The sequence below is a fragment of the Colletes latitarsis genome, chromosome 9 (assembly GCF_051014445.1).
Source record: "Colletes latitarsis isolate SP2378_abdomen chromosome 9, iyColLati1, whole genome shotgun sequence".
In the NCBI taxonomy this organism is placed as follows: Eukaryota; Metazoa; Arthropoda; class Insecta; order Hymenoptera; family Colletidae; genus Colletes; species Colletes latitarsis.
In genome coordinates this window covers 9,441,564-9,462,659 of record NC_135142.1, presented here as the reverse complement: position 1 = coordinate 9,462,659, position 21,096 = coordinate 9,441,564, and positions in this window count along the sequence as shown.

The window sequence follows — 21,096 nt, the reverse complement described above, 5'->3', positions numbered from 1 at the left end:
TGTTATCACTTTACTACGTGATTAAAACACGAAAAAAACCCAGGATCTGGCCAACTAGTATGCGAAGAAGGCAAAATCATGAGCCAGATGCGGGCATAACCCAGACCTAACCCAGACCTAACCGGTGTTATCCTCTAAAATATTGATCGAAACCAGGTTTAATTGACAGCCTCAGTGTGGTACCACATTACTACGTGATTCAAACACGAGAAAAACCCAGCATCTGGCCAACAAGTATGCGAAGAAGGCAAAATCATGAGCCAGATGCGGGCATAACCCAGACCTAACCCAGACCTAACCGGTGTTATCCTCTAAAATATTGATCGAAACCAGGTTTAATTGACTGCTTCAGTGTGTTACCACATTCCTACGTGATTCAAGCACGAAAAAAACCCAGGATATGGCCAACAAGTATGCGAAGAAGGCAAAATCATGAGCCAGATGCGCGCATATCCCAGACCTAACCCAGACCTAACCGGTGTTATCCTCTAAAATATTGATCGAAACCAGGTTTAATTGACTGCCTCAGTGTGGTACCACATTACTACGTGATTCAAACACGGTAAAAACCCAGGATCTGGCCAACAAGTATGCGAAGAAGGCAAAATCATGAGCCAGATGCGGGCATATCCCGGACTTAACCCAGACCTAACCGGTGTTATCCTCTGAAATATTGATCGAAACCAGGTTTAATTGACTGCCTCAGTGTGGTACCACATAACTACGTGATTCAAACACGAGAAAAACCCAGGATCTGGCCAACAAGTATGCGAAGAAGGCAAAATCATGAGCCAGATGCGGGCATAACCTAGACCTAACCCAGTCCTAACCGGTGTTATTCTCTAAAATATTGATCGAAACCAGGTTTAATTGACTGCTTCAGTGTGTTACCACATTACTACGTGATTCAAACACGAAAAAAACCCAGGATCTGGCCAACAAGTATGCGAAGAAGGCAAAATCATGAGCCAGATGCAGGCATAACCCAGACCTGACCCAGACCTAACCGGTGTTATCCTCTGAAATATTGATCGAAACCAGGTTTAATTGACTGCCTCAGTGTGGTACCACATAACTACGTGATTCAAACACGAGAAAAACCCAGGATCTGGCCAACAAGTATGCGAAGAAGGCAAAATCATGAGCCAGATGCGGGCATAACCTAGACCTAACCCAGACCTAACCGGTGTTATCCTCTAAAATATTGATCGAAACCAGGTTTAATTGACTGCTTCAGTGTGTTACCACATTACTACGTGATTCAAACGCGAAAAAAACCCAGGATCTGGCCAACAAGTATGCGAACAAGGCAAAATCATGAGCCAGATGCGGGCATAACCCAGACCTAACCCAGTCCTAACCGGTGTTATCCTCTAAAATATTGATCGAAACCAGGTTTAATTGACTGCTTCAGTGTGTTACCACATTACTACGTGATTCAAACACGAAAAAAACCCAGGATCTGGCCAACAAGTATGCGAAGAAGGCAAAATCATGAGCCAGATGCGGGCATAACCCAGACCTAACCCAGACATAACCGGTGTTATCCTCTAAAATATTGATCGAAACCAGGTTTAATTGACTCCTTCAGTGTGTTACCACATTACTACGTGATTCAAAGACGAAAAAAACCCAGGATCTGGCCAACAAGTATGCGAAGAAGGCAAAATCATGAGCCAGATGCGGGCATAACCCATACCTAACCCAGACCTAACCGGTGTTATCCTCTAAAATATTGATCGAAACCAGGTTTAATTGACTGCCTCAGTGTGGTACCACATTACTACGTGATTCAAACACGGTAAAAACCCGGGATCTGGCCAACAAGTATGCGAAGAAGGCAAAATCATGTGCCAGATGCGGGCATATCCCGGACCTAACCCAGACCTAACCGGTGTTATCCTGTGAAATATTGATCGAAACCAGGTTTAATTGACTGCCTGAGTGTGCTACAACATTACTACGTGATTCAAACACGGAAAAAACCCAGGATCTGGCCAACAAGTATGCGAAGAAGGCAAAATCATGAGCCAGATGCGGGCATAACCCAGACCTAACCCAGACCTAACCGGTGTTATCCTCTGAAATATTGATCGAAACCAGGTTTAATTGACTGCTTCAGTGTGTTACCACATTACTGCGTGATTCAAACACGAAACAAACCCAGGATCTGGCCAACAAGTATGCGAAGAAGGCAAAATCATGAGCCAGATGCGGGCATAACCTAGACCTAACCCAGTCCTAACCGGTGTTATTCTCTAAAATATTGGTCGAAACCAGGTTTAATTGACTGCTTCAGTGTGTTACCACATTACTACGTGATTCAAACACGGTAAAAACCCAGGATCTGGCCAACAAGTATGCGAAGAAGGCAAAATCATGGGCCAGATGCGGGCATATCCCGGACCTAACCCAGACCTAACCGGTGTTATCCTGTGAAATATTGATCGAAACCAGGTTTAATTGACTGCCTCAGTGTGCTACAACATTACTACGTGATTCAAACACGGAAAAAACCCAGGATCTGGCCAACAAGTATGCGAAGAAGGCAAAATCATGAGCCAGATGCGGGCATAAAGCAGACCTAACCCAGACCTAACCGGTGTTATCCTCTGAAATATTGATCGAAACCAGGTTTAATTGACTGCTTCAGTGTGTTACCACATTACTGCGTGATTCAAACACGAAACAAACCCAGGATCTGGCCAACAAGTATGCGAAGAAGGCAAAATCATGAGCCAGATGCGGGCATAACCCAGACCTAACCCAGTCCTAACCGGTGTTATCCTCTAAAATATTGATCGAAACCAGGTTTAATTGACTGCCTCAGTGTGGTACCACATAACTACGTGATTCAAACACGAAAAAAACCCAGGATCTGGCCAACAAGTATGCGAAGAAGGCAAAATCATGAGCCAGATGCGGGAATTACCCAGACCTAAGCCAGACCTAACCGGTGTTATCCTCTAAAGGACTGAGCGAAACGAGGTTTAATTGACTCCTTCAGTGTGTTACCACATAACTACGTGATTCAAACACGAAAAAAACCCTGGATCTGGCCAACAAGTATGCGAAGAAGGCAAAATCATGAGCCAGATGCGGGCATAACCCAGACCTAACCCAGACCTAACCGGTGTTATCCTCTGAAATATTGATCGAAACCAGGTTTAATTGACTGCTTCAGTGTGTTACCATATTCCTACGTGATTCAAACACGAAAAAAACCCAGGATCTGGCCAACAAGTATGCGAAGAAGGCAAAACCATGAGCCAGATGCTGGTATAACCCAGACCTAACCCAGACCTAACCGGTGTTATCCTCTAAAATATTGATCGAAACAAGGTTTAATTGACTGCTTCAGTGTGTTACCACATTACTGCGTGATTCAAACACGAAACAAACCCAGGATCTGGCCAACAAGTATGCGAAGACGGCAAAATCATGGGCCAGGTGCGGACATAACCCAGACGAAACCCAGGCCTAACCGGTGTTATCCTCTAAAATACTGTCCGAATCCAGGTTTAATTGACTGCCTCAGTGTGGTACAACATTACTACGTGATTCAAACACGAAAGAAACCCATGATCTGGCCAACAAGTTTGCGAAAAAGGCGAAAGTATAAGCCAGATGCGCGCATATCCCAGACCTAACCGGTGTTATCCTCTAAAATATTGATCGAAACCAGGTTTAATTGACTGCCTCAGTGTGTTACCACATTACTACGTGATTCAAACACGGTAAAAACCCAGGATCTGGCCAACAAGTATGCGAAGAAGGCAAAATCATGGGCCAGATGCGGGCATATCCCGGACCTAACCCAGACCTAACCGGTGTTATCCTGTGAAATATTGATCGAAACCAGGTTTAATTGACTGCCTCAGTGTGCTACAACATTACTACGTGATTCAAACACGGAAAAAACCCAGGATCTGGCCAACAAGTTTGCGAAAAAGTCAAAATCATGAGCCAGATGCGGGCATAACCCAGACCTAACCCAGACCTAACCGGTGTTATCCTCCAAAATATTGATCGAAACCAGGGTTATTTGACTGCTTCATTGTGTTACCACATTACTACGTGATTCAAACACGAAAAGAACCTAGGATCTGGCCAACAAGTTTGCGAAAAAGGCGAAAGTATAAGCCAGATGAGCGCATATCCCAGACCTAACCCAGACCTAACCGGTGTTATCCTCTAAAATATTGATCGAAACCAGGTTTAATTGACTGCCTCAGTGTGGTACCACATTACTACGTGATTCAAACACGGTAAAAACCCAGGATCTGGCCAACAAGTATGCGAAGAAGGCAAAATCATGAGCCAGATGCGGGCATAACCCGGTCCTAACTCAGTCCTAACCGGTGTTATCCTCTAAAATATTGATCGAAACCAGATTTAATTGACTGCTTCAGTGTGTTACCACATTACTGCGTGATTCAAACACGAAACAAACCCAGGATCTGGCCAACAAGTATGCGAAGAAGGCAAAATCATGGGCCAGGTGCGGACATAACCCAGACGAAACCCAGGCCTAACCGGTGTTATCCTCTAAAATACTGTCCGAATCCAGGTTTAATTGACTGCCTCAGTGTGGTACAACATTACTACGTGATTCAAACACGAAAGAAACCCATGATCTGGCCAACAAGTTTGCGAAAAAGGCGAAAGTATAAGCCAGATGCGCGCATATCCCAGACCTAACCGGTGTTATCCTCTAAAATATTGATCGAAACCAGGTTTAATTGCCTGCCACAGTGTGTTACCACATTACTACGTCATTCAAACACGGTAAAAACCCAGGATCTGGCCAACAAGTATGCGAAGAAGGCAAAATCATGGGCCAGATGCGGGCATATCCCGGACCTAACCCAGACCTAACCGGTGTTATCCTCTGAAATATTGATCGAAACCAGGTTTAATTGACTGCCTCAGTGTGGTACCACATAACTACGTGATTCAAACACGAAAAAAACCCAGGATCTGGCCAACAAGTATGCGAAGAAGGCAAAATCATGAGCCAGATGCGGGTATTACCCAGACCTAAGCCAGACCTAACCGGTGTTATCCTCTAAAATACTGAGCGAAACGAGGTTTAATTGACTCCTTCAGTGTGTTACCACATAACTACGTGATTCAAACACGAAAAAAACCCAGGATCTGGCCAACAAGTATGCGAAGAAGGCAAAATCAAGAGCCAGATGCGGGCATAACCTAGACCTAACCCAGTCCTAACCGGTGTTATTCTCTAAAATATTGGTCGAAGCCAGGTTTAATTGACTGCTTCAGTGTGTTACCACATTACTGCGTGATTCAAACACGAAACAAACCCAGGATCTGGCCAACAAGTATGCGAAGAAGGCAAAATCATGGGCCAGGTGCGGACATAACCCAGACGAAACCCAGGCCTAACCGGTGTTATCCTCTAAAATACTGTCCGAATCCAGGTTTAATTGACTGCCTCAGTGTGGTACAACATTACTACGTGATTCAAACACGAAAGAAACCCATGATCTGGCCATCAAGTTTGCGAAAAAGTCAAAATCATGTGCCAGATGCGGGCATAACCCAGACCTAACCCAGACCTAACCGGTGTTATCCTCCAAAATATTGATCGAAACCAGGGTTATTTGACTGCTTCATTGTGTTACCACATTACAACGTGATTCAAACACGAAAAGAACCTAGGATCTGGCCAACAAGTTTGCGAAAAAGGCGAAAGTATAAGCCAGATGTGCGCATATCCCAGACCTAACCCAGACCTAACCGGTGTTATCCTCTAAAATATTGATCGAAACCAGGTTTAATTGACTGCCTCAGTGTGGTACCACATTACTACGTGATTCAAACACGGTAAAAACCCAGGATCTGGCCAACAAGTATGCGAAGAAGCCAAATCATGAGCCAGATGCGGGCATAACCCGGTCCTAACCCAGTCCTAACCGGTGTTATCCTCTAAAATATTGATCGAAACCAGATTTAATTGACTGCTTCAGTGTGTTACCACATTACTGCGTGATTCAAACACGAAACAAACCCAGGATCTGGCCAACAAGTATGCGAAGAAGGCAAAATCATGAGCCAGGTGCGGACATAACCCAGACGAAACCCAGGCCTAACCGGTGTTATCCTCTAAAATACTGTCCGAATCCAGGTTTAATTGACTGCCTCAGTGTGGTACAACATTACTACGTGATTCAAACACGGAAGAAACCCATGATCTGGCCAACAAGTTTGCGAAAAAGGCGAAAGTATAAGCCCGATGCGCGCATATACCAGACCTAACCCAGACCTAACCGGTGTTATCCTCTAAAATATTGATCGAAACCAGGTTTAATTGACTGCTTCAGTGTGTTACCACATTACTACGTGATTCAAACGCGAAAAAAACCCAGGATCTGGCCAACAAGTATGCGAACAAGGCAAAATCATGAGCCAGATGCGGGTATTACCCAGACCTAACCCAGTCCTAACCGGTGTTATTCTCTAAAATATTGGTCGAAACCAGGTTTAATTGACTGCTTCAGTGTGTTACCACATTACTACGTGATTCAAACACGGTAAAAACCCAGGATCTGGCCAAAAAGTATGCGAAGAAGGCAAAATCATGGGCCAGATGCGGGCATATCCCGGACCTAACCCAGACCTAACCGGTGTTATCCTCTGAAATATTGATCGAAACCAGGTTTAATTGACTGCTTCAGTGTGTTACCATATTCCTACGTGATTCAAACACGAAAAAAACCCAGGATCTGGCCAACAAGTATGCGAAGAAGGCAAAACCATGAGCCAGATGCTGGTATAACCCAGACCTAACCCAGACCTAACCGGTGTTATCCTCTAAAATATTGATCGAAACAAGGTTTAATTGACTGCTTCAGTGTGTTACCACATTACTGCGTGATTCAAACACGAAACAAACCCAGGATCTGGCCAACAAGTATGCGAAGAAGGCAAAATCATGGGCCAGGTGCGGACATAACCCAGACGAAACCCAGGCCTAACCGGTGTTATCCTCTAAAATACTGTCCGAATCCAGGTTTAATTGACTGCCTCAGTGTGGTACAACATTACTACGTGATTCAAACACGAAAGAAACCCATGATCTGGCCAACAAGTTTGCGAAAAAGGCGAAAGTATAAGCCAGATGCGCGCATATCCCAGACCTAACCGGTGTTATCCTCTAAAATATTGATCGAAACCAGGTTTAATTGACTGCCTCAGTGTGTTACCACATTACTACGTGATTCAAACACGGTAAAAACCCAGGATCTGGCCAACAAGTATGCGAAGAAGGCAAAATCATGGGCCAGATGCGGGCATATCCCGGACCTAACCCAGACCTAACCGGTGTTATCCTCTGAAATATTGATCGAAACAAGGTTTAATTGACTGCCTCAGTGTGGTACCACATAACTACGTGATTCAAACACGAAAAAAACCCAGGATCTGGCCAACAAGTATGCGAAGAAGGCAAAATCATGAGCCAGATGCGGGTATTACCCAGACCTAAGCCAGACCTAACCGGTGTTATCCTCTAAAATACTGAGCGAAACGAGGTTTAATTGACTCCTTCAGTGTGTTACCACATAACTACGTGATTCAAACACGAAAAAAACCCAGGATCTGGCCAACAAGTATGCGAAGAAGGCAAAATCATGAGCCAGATGCGGGCATAACCTAGACCTAACCCAGTCCTAACCGGTGTTATTCTCTAAAATATTGGTCGAAGCCAGGTTTAATTGACTGCTTCAGTGTGTTACCACATTACTACGTGATTCAAACACGGTAAAAACCCAGGATCTGGCCAACAAGTATGCGAAGAAGGCAAAATCATGGGCCAGATGCGGGCATATCCCGGACCTAACCCAGACCTAACCGAAGTTATCCTGTGAAATATTGATCGAAACCAGGTTTAATTGACTGCCTCAGTGTGCTACAACATTACTACGTGATTCAAACACGGTAAAAACCCAGGATCTGGCCAACAAGTTTGCGAAAAAGGCAAAATCATGAGCCAGATGCGGGCATAACCCAGACCTAACCCAGACCTAACCGGTGTTATCCTCCAAAATATTGATCGAAACCAGGGTTATTTGACTGCTTCATTGTGTTACCGCATTACTACGTGATTCAAACACGAAAAAAACCTAGGATCTGGCCAACAAGTATGCGTAGAAGGCAAAACCATGAGACAGATGCTGGTATAACCCAGACCTAACCCAGACCTAACCGGTGTTATCCTCTAAAATATTGATCGAAACCAGATTTAATTGACTGCTTCAGTGTGTTACCACATTACTGCGTGATTCAAACACGAAACAAACCCGGGATCTGGCCAACAAGTATGCGAAGAAGGCAAAATCATGCGCCAGGTGCGGACATCACCCAGACGAAACCCAGGCCTAACCGGTGTTATCCTCTAAAATACTGTCCGAATCCAGGTTTAATTGACTGCCTCAGTGTGGTACAACATTACTATGTGATTCAAACACGGAAGAAACCCATGATCTGGCCAACAAGTTTGCGAAAAAGGCGAAAGTATAAGCCAGATGCGCGCATATACCAGACCTAACCCAGTCCTAACCGGTGTTATCCTCTAAAATATTGATCGAAACCAGGTTTAATTGACTGCTTCAGTGTGTTACCACATTACTACGTGATTCAAACGCGAAAAAAACCCAGGATCTGGCCAACAAGTATGCGAACAAGGCAAAATCATGAGCCAGATGCGGGTATTACCCAGACCTAAGCCAGACCTAACCGGTGTTATCCTTTAAAATATTGATCGAAACCAGGTTTAATTGACTCCTTCAGTGTGTTACCACATAACTACGTGATTCAAAACACGAAAAAAACCCAGGATCTGGCCAACAAGTATGCGAAGAAGGCAAAATCATGAGCCAGATGCGGGCATAACCCAGACCTAACCCAGACCTAACCGGTGTTATCCTCTAAAATATTGATCGAAACCAGGTTTAATTGACTCCTTCAGTGTGTTACCACATTACTACGTGATTCAAACACGAAAAAAACCCAGGATCTGGCCAACAAGTATGCGAAGAAGACAAAATCATGAGCCAGATGCGGGCATAACCCAGACCTAACCCAGTCCTAACCGGTGTTATCCTCTAAAATATTGATCGAAACCAGGTTTAATTGACTGCTTCAGTGTGTTACCACATTACTACGTGATTCAAAACACGAAAAAAACCCAGGATCTGGCCAACAAGTATGCGAAGAAGGCAAAATCATGAGCCAGATGCGGGCATAACCCAGACCTAACCCAGACCTAACCGGTGTTATCCTCTAAAATACTGTCCGAATCCAGGTTTAATTGACTGCCTCAGTGTGGTACAACATTACTACGTGATTCAAACACGAAAGAAACCCATGATCTGGCCAACAAGTTTGCGAACAAGGCAAAATCATGAGCCAGATGCGGGTATTACCCAGACCTAAGCCAGACCTAACCGGTGTTATCCTCTAAAGGACTGAGCGAAACGAGGTTTAATTGACTCCTTCAGTGTGTTACCACATAACTACGTGATACAAACACGAAAAAAACCCTGGATCTGGCCAACAAGTATGCGAAGAAGGCAAAATCATGAGCCAGATGCGGGCATAACCCAGACCTAACCCAGGCCTAACCGGTGTTATCCTCTAAAATACTGTCCGAATCCAGGTTTAATTGACTGCTTCAGTGTGGTACAACATTACTATGTGATTCAAACACGGAAGAAACCCATGATCTGGCCAACAAGTTTGCGAAAAAGGCGAAAGTATAAGCCAGATGCGCGCATATACCAGACCTAACCCAGTCCTAACCGGTGTTATCCTCTAAAATATTGATCGAAACCAGGTTTAATTGACTGCTTCAGTGTGTTACCACATTACTACGTGATTCAAACGCGAAAAAAACCCAGGATCTGGCCAACAAGTATGCGAACAAGGCAAAATCATGAGCCAGATGCGGGTATTACCCAGACCTAAGCCAGACCTAACCGGTGTTATCCTCTAAAGGACTGAGCGAAACGAGGTTTAATTGACTCCTTCAGTGTGTTACCACATAACTACGTGATACAAACACGAAAAAAACCCTGGATCTGGCCAACAAGTATGCGAAGAAGGCAAAATCATGAGCCAGATGCGGGCATAACCCAGACCTAACCCAGTCCTAACCGGTGTTATCCTCTAAAATATTGATCGAAACCAGGTTTAATTGACTCCTTCAGTGTGTTACCACATTACTACGTGATTCAAACACGAAAAAAACCCAGGATCTGGCCAACAAGTATGCGAACAAGGCAAAATCATGAGCCAGATGCGGGTATTACCCAGACCTAAGCCAGACCTAACCGGTGTTATCCTCTAAAGGACTGAGCGAAACGAGGTTTAATTGACTCCTTCAGTGTGTTACCACATAACTACGTGATACAAACACGAAAAAAACCCTGGATCTGGCCAACAAGTATGCGAAGAAGGCAAAATCATGAGCCAGATGCGAGCATAACCCAGACCTAACCCAGTCCTAACCGGTGTTATCCTCTAAAATATTGATCGAAACCAGGTTTAATTGACTGCTTCAGTGTGTTACCACATTACTACGTGATTCAAAACACGAAAAAAACCCAGGATCTGGCCAACAAGTATGCGAAGAAGGCAAAATCATGAGCCAGATGCGGGCATAACCCAGACCTAACCCAGACCTAACCGGTGTTATCCTCTAAAATATTGATCGAAACCAGGTTTAATTGACTCCTTCAGTGTGTTACCACATTACTACGTGATTCAAACACGAAAAAAACCCAGGATCTGGCCAACAAGTATGCGAAGAAGGCAAAATCATGAGCCAGATGCGGGCATAACCCAGACCTAACCCAGTCCTAACCGGTGTTATCCTCTAAAATACTGTCCGAATCCAGGTTTAATTGACTGCCTCAGTGTGGTACAACATTACTACGTGATTCAAACACGAAAGAAACCCATGATCTGGCCAACAAGTTTGCGAAAAAGGCGAAAGTATAAGCCAGATGCGCGCATATCCCAGACCTAACCGGTGTTATCCTCTAAAATATTGATCGAAACCAGGTTTAATTGACTGCCTCAGTGTGTTACCACATTACTACGTCATTCAAACACGAAAAAAACCCAGGATCTGGCCAACAAGTATGCGAAGAAGGCAAAACCATGAGCCAGATGCTGGTATAACCCAGACCTAACCCAGACCTAACCGGTGTTATCCTCTAAAATATTGATCGAAACAAGGTTTAATTGACTGCTTCAGTGTGTTACCACATTACTGCGTGATTCAAACACGAAACAAACCCAGGATCTGGCCAACAAGTATGCGAAGAAGGCAAAATCATGGGCCAGGTGCGGACATAACCCAGACGAAACCCAGGCCTAACCGGTGTTATCCTCTAAAATACTGTCCGAATCCAGGTTTAATCGACTGCCTCAGTGTGGTACAACATTACTACGTGATTCAAACACGAAAGAAACCCATGATCTGGCCAACAAGTTTGCGAAAAAGGCGAAAGTATAAGCCAGATGCGCGCATATCCCAGACCTAACCGGTGTTATCCTCTAAAATACTGAGCGAAACGAGGTTTAATTGACTCCTTCAGTGTGTTACCACATAACTACGTGATTCAAACACGAAAAAAACCCAGGATCTGGCCAACAAGTATGCGAAGAAGGCAAAATCATGAGCCAGATGCGGGCATAACCTAGACCTAACCCAGTCCTAACCGGTGTTATTCTCTAAAATATTGGTCGAAGCCAGGTTTAATTGACTGCTTCAGTGTGTTACCACATTACTACGTGATTCAAACACGGTAAAAACCCAGGATCTGGCCAACAAGTATGCGAAGAAGGCAAAATCATGGGCCAGATGCGGGCATATCCCGGACCTAACCCAGACCTAACCGGTGTTATCCTGTGAAATATTGATCGAAACCAGGTTTAATTGACTGCCTCAGTGTGCTACAACATTACTACGTGATTCAAACACGGTAAAAACCCAGGATCTGGCCAACAAGTTTGCGAAAAAGGCAAAATCATGAGCCAGATGCGGGCATAACCCAGACCTAACCCAGACCTAACCGGTGTTATCCTCCAAAATATTGATCGAAACCAGGGTTATTTGACTGCTTCATTGTGTTACCGCATTACTACGTGATTCAAACACGAAAAAAACCCAGGATCTGGCCAACAAGTATGCGAAGAAGGCAAAACCATGAGCCAGATGCTGGTATAACCCAGACCTAACCCAGACCTAACCGGTGTTATCCTCTAAAATATTGATCGAAACAAGGTTTAATTGACTGCTTCAGTGTGTTACCACATTACTGCGTGATTCAAACACGAAACAAACCCAGGATCTGGCCAACAAGTATGCGAAGAAGGCAAAATCATGGGCCAGGTGCGGACATAACCCAGACGAAACCCAGGCCTAACCGGTGTTATCCTCTAAAATACTGTCCGAATCCAGGTTTAATCGACTGCCTCAGTGTGGTACAACATTACTACGTGATTCAAACACGAAAGAAACCCATGATCTGGCCAACAAGTTTGCGAAAAAGGCGAAAGTATAAGCCAGATGCGCGCATATCCCAGACCTAACCGGTGTTATCCTCTAAAATATTGATCGAAACCAGGTTTAATTGACTGCCTCAGTGTGTTACCACATTACTACGTGATTCAAACACGGTAAAAACCCAGGATCTGGCCAACAAGTATGCGAAGAAGGCAAAATCATGGGCCAGATGCGGGCATATCCCGGACCTAACCCAGACCTAACCGGTGTTATCCTCTGAAATATTGATCGAAACAAGGTTTAATTGACTGCCTCAGTGTGGTACCACATAACTACGTGATTCAAACACGAAAAAAACCCAGGATCTGGCCAACAAGTATGCGAAGAAGGCAAAATCATGAGCCAGATGCGGGTATTGCCCAGACCTAAGCCAGACCTAACCGGTGTTATCCTCTAAAATACTGAGCGAAACGAGGTTTAATTGACTCCTTCAGTGTGTTACCACATAACTACGTGATTCAAACACGAAAAAAACCCAGGATCTGGCCAACAAGTATGCGAAGAAGGCAAAATCATGAGCCAGATGCGGGCATAACCTAGACCTAACCCAGTCCTAACCGGTGTTATTCTCTAAAATATTGGTCGAAGCCAGGTTTAATTGACTGCTTCAGTGTGTTACCACATTACTACGTGATTCAAACACGGTAAAAACCCAGGATCTGGCCAACAAGTATGCGAAGAAGGCAAAATCATGGGCCAGATGCGGGCATATCCCGGACCTAACCCAGACCTAACCGGTGTTATCCTGTGAAATATTGATCGAAACCAGGTTTAATTGACTGCCTCAGTGTGCTACAACATTACTACGTGATTCAAACACGGTAAAAACCCAGGATCTGGCCAACAAGTTTGCGAAAAAGGCAAAATCATGAGCCAGATGCGGGCATAACCCAGACCTAACCCAGACCTAACCGGTGTTATCCTCCAAAATATTGATCGAAACCAGGGTTATTTGACTGCTTCATTGTGTTACCGCATTACTACGTGATTCAAACACGAAAAGAACCTAGGATCTGGCCAACAAGTATGCGTAGAAGGCAAAACCATGAGACAGATGCTGGTATAACCCAGACCTAACCCAGACCTAACCGGTGTTATCCTCTAAAATATTGATCGAAACCAGATTTAATTGACTGCTTCAGTGTGTTACCACATTACTGCGTGATTCAAACACGAAACAAACCCGGGATCTGGCCAACAAGTATGCGAAGAAGGCAAAATCATGAGCCAGGTGCGGACATCACCCAGACGAAACCCAGGCCTAACCGGTGTTATCCTCTAAAATACTGTCCGAATCCAGGTTTAATTGACTGCCTCAGTGTGGTACAACATTACTATGTGATTCAAACACGGAAGAAACCCATGATCTGGCCAACAAGTTTGCGAAAAAGGCGAAAGTATAAGCCAGATGCGCGCATATACCAGACCTAACCCAGTCCTAACCGGTGTTATCCTCTAAAATATTGATCGAAACCAGGTTTAATTGACTGCTTCAGTGTGTTACCACATTACTACGTGATTCAAACGCGAAAAAAACCCAGGATCTGGCCAACAAGTATGCGAACAAGGCAAAATCATGAGCCAGATGCGGGTATTACCCAGACCTAAGCCAGACCTAACCGGTGTTATCCTCTAAAGGACTGAGCGAAACGAGGTTTAATTGACTCCTTCAGTGTGTTACCACATAACTACGTGATTCAAACACGAAAAAAACCCTGGATCTGGCCAACAAGTATGCGAAGAAGGCAAAATCATGAGCCAGATGCGGGCATAACCCAGACCTAACCCAGTCCTAACCGGTGTTATCCTCTAAAATATTGATCGAAACCAGGTTTAATTGACTGCTTCAGTGTGTTACCACATTACTACGTGATTCAAAACACGAAAAAAACCCAGGATCTGGCCAACAAGTATGCGAAGAAGGCAAAATCATGAGCCAGATGCGGGCATAACCCAGACCTAACCCAGACCTAACCGGTGTTATCCTCTAAAATATTGATCGAAACCAGGTTTAATTGACTCCTTCAGTGTGTTACCACATTACTACGTGATTCAAACACGAAAAAAACCCAGGATCTGGCCAACAAGTATGCGAAGAAGGCAAAATCATGAGCCAGATGCGGGCATAACCCAGACCTAACCCAGTCCTAACCGGTGTTATCCTCTAAAATATTGATCGAAACCAGGTTTAATTGACTGCTTCAGTGTGTTACCACATTACTACGTGATTCAAAACACGAAAAAAACCCAGGATCTGGCCAACAAGTATGCGAAGAAGGCAAAATCATGAGCCAGATGCGGGCATAACCCAGACCTAACCCAGACCTAACCGGTGTTATCCTCTAAAATACTGTCCGAATCCAGGTTTAATTGACTGCCTCAGTGTGGTACAACATTACTACGTGATTCAAACACGAAAGAAACCCATGATCTGGCCAACAAGTTTGCGAAAAAGGCGAAAGTATAAGCCAGATGCGCGCACATCCCAGACCTAACCGGTGTTATCCTCTAAAATATTGATCGAAACCAGGTTTAATTGACTGCCTCAGTGTGTTACCACATTACTACGTCATTCAAACACGGTAAAAACCCAGGATCTGGCCAACAAGTATGCGAAGAAGGCAAAATCATGGGCCAGATGCGGGCATATCCCGGACCTAACCCAGACCTAACCGGTGTTATCCTCTGAAATATTGATCGAAACCAGGTTTAATTGACTGCCTCAGTGTGGTACCACATAACTACGTGATTCAAACACGAAACAAACCCAGGATCTGGCCAACAAGTATGCGAAGAAGGCAAAATCATGAGCCAGATGCGGGTATTACCCAGACCTAAGCCAGACCTAACCGGTGTTATCCTCTAAAATACTGAGCGAAACGAGGTTTAATTGACTCCTTCAGTGTGTTACCACATAACTACGTGATTCAAACACGAAAAAAACCCAGGATCTGGCCAACAAGTATGCGAAGAAGGCAAAATCATGAGCCAGATGCGGGCATAACCTAGACCTAACCCAGTCCTAACCGGTGTTATTCTCTAAAATATTGGTCGAAGCCAGGTTTAATTGACTGCTTCAGTGTGTTACCATATTACTGCGTGATTCAAACACGAAACAAACCCAGGATCTGGCCAACAAGTATGCGAAGAAGGCAAAATCATGGGCCAGGTGCGGACATAACCCAGACGAAACCCAGGCCTAACCGGTGTTATCCCCTAAAATACTGTCCGAATCCAGGTTTAATTAACTGCCTCAGTGTGGTACAACATTACTACGTGATTCAAACACGAAAGAAACCCATGATCTGGCCAACAAGTTTGCGAAAAAGTCAAAATCATGTGCCAGATGCGGGCATAACCCAGACCTAACCCAGACCTAACCGGTGTTATCCTCCAAAATATTGATCGAAACCAGGGTTATTTGACTGCTTCATTGTGTTACCACATTACTACGTGATTCAAACGCGAAAAGAACCTAGGATCTGGCCAACAAGTTTGCGAAAAAGGCGAAAGTATAAGCCAGATGAGCGCATATCCCAGACCTAACCCAGACCTAACCGGTGTTATCCTCTAAAATATTGATCGAAACCAGGTTTAATTGACTGCCTCAGTGTGGTACCACATTACTACGTGATTCAAAGACGGTAAAAACCCAGGATCTGGCCAACAAGTATGCGAAGAAGGCAAAATCATGAGCCAGATGCGCGCATATACCAGACCTAACCCAGACCTAACCGGTGTTATCCTCTAAAATATTGATCGAAACCAGGTTTAATTGACTGCTTCAGTGTGTTACCACATTACTACGTGATTCAAACACGAAAAAAACCCAGGATCTGGCCAACAAGTATGCGAAGAAGGCAAAATCATGAGCCAGATGCGGGCATAACCCAGACCTAACCCAGACCTAACCGGTGTTATCCTCTAAAATATTGATCGAAACCAGGTTTAATTGACTCCTTCAGTGTGTTACCACATTACTACGTGATTCAAAGACGAAAAAAACCCGGGATCTGGCCAACAAGTATGCGAAGAAGGCAAAATCATGTGCCAGATGCGGGCATATCCCGGACCTAACCCAGACCTAACCGGTGTTATCCTGTGAAATATTGATCGAAACCAGGTTTAATTGACTGCCTGAGTGTGCTACAACATTACTACGTGATTCAAACACGGAAAAAACCCAGGATCTGGCCAACAAGTATGCGAAGAAGGCAAAATCATGAGCCAGATGCGGGCATAACCCAGACCTAACCCAGACCTAACCGGTGTTATCCTCTGAAATATTGATCGAAACCAGGTTTAATTGACTGCTTCAGTGTGTTACCACATTACTGCGTGATTCAAACACGAAACAAACCCAGGATCTGGCCAACAAGTATGCGAAGAAGGCAAAATCATGAGCCAGATGCGGGCATAACCTAGACCTAACCCAGTCCTAACCGGTGTTGTTCTCTAAAATATTGGTCGAAACCAGGTTTAATTGACTGCTTCAGTGTGTTACCACATTACTACGTGATTCAAACACGGAAAAAACCCAGGATCTGGCCAACAAGTATGCGAAGAAGGCAAAATCATGGGCCAGATGCGGGCATATCCCGGACCTAACCCAGACCTAACCGGTGTTATCCTGTGAAATATTGATCGAAACCAGGTTTAATTGACTGCCTCAGTGTGCTACAACATTACTACGTGATTCAAACACGGAAAAAACCCAGGATCTGGCCAACAAGTATGCGAAGAAGGCAAAATCATGAGCCAGATGCGGGCATATCCCAGACCTAACCCAGACCTAACCGGTGTTATCCTCTGAAATATTGATCGAAACCAGGTTTAATTGACTGCTTCAGTGTGTTACCACATTACTGCGTGATTCAAACACGAAACAAACCCAGGATCTGGCCAACAAGTATGGGAAGAAGGCAAAATCATGAGCCAGATGCGGGCATAACCCAGACCTAACCCAGTCCTAACCGGTGTTATCCTCTAAAATATTGATCGAAACCAGGTTCAATTGACTGCCTCAGTGTGGTACCACATAACTACGTGATTCAAACACGAAAAAAACCCAGGATCTGGCCAACAAGTATGCGAAGAAGGCAAAATCATGAGCCAGATGCGGGTATTACCCAGACCTAAGCCAGACCTAACCGGTGTTATCCTCTAAAGGACTGAGCGAAACGAGGTTTAATTGACTCCTTCAGTGTGTTACCACATAACTACGTGATTCAAACACGAAAAAAACCCTGGATCTGGCCAACAAGTATGCGAAGAAGGCAAAATCATGAACCAGATGCGGGCATAACCCAGACCTAACCCAGACCTAACCGGTGTTACCCTCTGAAATATTGATCGAAACCAGGTTTAATTGACTGCTTCAGTGTGTTACCATATTCCTACGTGATTCAAACACGAAAAAAACCCAGGATCTGGCCAACAAGTATGCGAAGAAGGCAAAACCATGAGCCAGATGCTGGTATAACCCAGACCTAACCCAGACCTAACCGGTGTTATCCTCTAAAATATTGATCGAAACCAGGTTTAATTGACTGCTTCAGTGTGTTACCACATTACTACGTGATTCAAACACGGTAAAAACCCAGGATCTGGCCAACAAGTTTGCGAAAAAGGCAAAATCATGAGCCAGATGCGGGCATAACCCAGACCTAACCCAGACCTAACCGGTGTTATCCTCCAAAATATTGATCGAAACCAGGGTTATTTGACTGCTTCATTGTGTTACCGCATTACTACGTGATTCAAACACGAAAAGAACCTAGGATCTGGCCAACAAGTATGCGTAGAAGGCAAAACCATGAGACAGATGCTGGTATAACCCAGACCTAACCCAGACCTAACCGGTGTTATCCTCTAAAATATTGATCGAAACCAGATTTAATTGACTGCTTCAGTGTGTTACCACATTACTGCGTGATTTAAACACGAAACAAACCCAGGATCTGGCCAACAAGTATGCGAAGAAGGCAAAATCATGAGCCAGGTGCGGACATCACCCAGACGAAACCCAGGCCTAACCGGTGTTATCCTCTAAAATACTGTCCGAATCCAGGTTTAATTGACTGCCTCAGTGTGGTACAACATTACTATGTGATTCAAACACGGAAGAAACCCATGATCTGGCCAACAAGTTTGCGAAAAAGGCGAAAGTATAAGCCAGATGCGCGCATATACCAGACCTAACCCAGTCCTAACCGGTGTTATCCTCTAAAATATTGATCGAAACCAGGTTTAATTGACTGCTTCAGTGTGTTACCACATTACTACGTGATTCAAACGCGAAAAAAACCCAGGATCTGGCCAACAAGTATGCGAACAAGGCAAAATCATGAGCCAGATGCGGGTATTACCCAGACCTAAGCCAGACCTAACCGGTGTTATCCTCTAAAGGACTGAGCGAAACGAGGTTTAATTGACTCCTTCAGTGTGTTACCACATAACTACGTGATTCAAACACGAAAAAAACCCTGGATCTGGCCAACAAGTATGCGAAGAAGGCAAAATCATGAGCCAGATGCGGGCATAACCCAGACCTAACCCAGTCCTAACCGGTGTTATCCTCTAAAATATTGATCGAAACCAGGTTTAATTGACTGCTTCAGTGTGTTACCACATTACTACGTGATTCAAAACACGAAAAAAACCCAGGATCTGGCCAACAAGTATGCGAAGAAGGCAAAATCATGAGCCAGATGCGGGCATAACCCAGACCTAAGCCAGACCTAACCGGTGTTATCCTCTAAAATATTGATCGAAACCAGGTTTAATTGACTCCTTCAGTGTGTTACCACATTACTACGTGATTCAAACACGAAAAAAACCGAGGATCTGGCCAACAAGTATGCGAAGAAGGCAAAATCATGAGCCAGATGCGGGCATAACCCAGACCTAACCCAGTCCTAACCGGTGTTATCCTCTAAAATATTGATCGAAACCAGGTTTAATTGACTGCTTCAGTGTGTTACCACATTACTACGTGATTCAAAACACGAAAAAAACCCAGGATCTGGCCAACAAGTATGCGAAGAAGGCAAAATCATGAGCCAGATGCGGGCATAACCCAGACCTAACCCAGACCTAACCGGTGTTATCCTCTAAAATACTGTCCGAATCCAGGTTTAATTGACTGCCTCAGTGTGGTACAACATTACTACGTGATTCAAACACGAAAGAAACCCATGATCTGGCCAACAAGTTTGCGAAAAAGGCGAAAGTATAAGCCAGATGCGCGCATATCCCAGACCTAACCGGTGTTATCCTCTAAAATATTGATCGAAACCAGGTTTAATTGACTGCCTCAGTGTGTTACCACATTACTACGTCATTCAAACACGGTAAAAACCCAGGATCTGGCCAACAAGTATGCGAAGAAGGCAAAATCATGGGCCAGATGCGGGCATATCCCGGACCTAACCCAGACCTAACCGGTGTTATCCTCTGAAATATTGATCGAAACCAGGGTTATTTGACTGCTTCATTGTGTTACCACATTACTACGTGATTCAAACGCGAAAAGAACCTAGGATCTGGCCAACAAGTTTGCGAAAAAGGCGAAAGTATAAGCCAGATGAGCGCATATCCCAGACCTAACCCAGACCTAACCGGTGTTATCCTCTAAAATATTGATCGAAACCAGGTTTATTTGACTGCCTCAGTGTGTTACCACATTACTACGTGATTCAAACACGGTAAAAACCCAGGATCTGGCCAACAAGTATGCGAAGAAGGCAAAATCATGAGCCAGATGCGCGCATATACCAGACCTAACCCAGACCTAACCGGTGTTATCCTCTAAAATATTGATCGAAACCAGGTTTAATTGACTGCTTCAGTGTGTTACCACATTACTACGTGATTCAAACACGAAAAAAACCCAGGATCTGGCCAACAAGTATGCGAACAAGGCAAAATCATGAGCCAGATGCGGGTATTACCCAGACCTAAGCCAGACCTAACCGATGTTATCCTCTAAAATACTGAGCGAAACGAGGTTTAATTGACTCCTTCAGTGTGTTACCACATAACTACGTGATTCAAACTCGAAAAAAACCCAGGATCTGGCCAACAAGTATGCGAAGAAGGCAAAATCATGAGCCAGATGCGGGCATAACCTAGACCTAACCCAGTCCTAACCGGTGTTATTTTCTAAAATATTGGTCGAAGCCAGGTTTAATTGACTGCTTCAGTGTGTTACCACATTACTACGTGATTCAAACACGGTAAAAACCCAGGATCTGGCCAACAAGTATGCGAAGAAGGCAAAATCATGGGCCAGATGCGGGCATATCCCGGACCTAACCCAGACCTAACCGGTGTTATCCTGTGAAATATTGATCGAAACCAGGTTTAATTGACTGCCTCAGTGTGCTACAACATTACTACGTGATTCAAACACGGAAAAAACCCAGGATCTGGCCAACAAGTTTGCGAAAAAGGCAAAATCATGAGCCAGATGCGGGCATAACCCAGACCTAACCCAG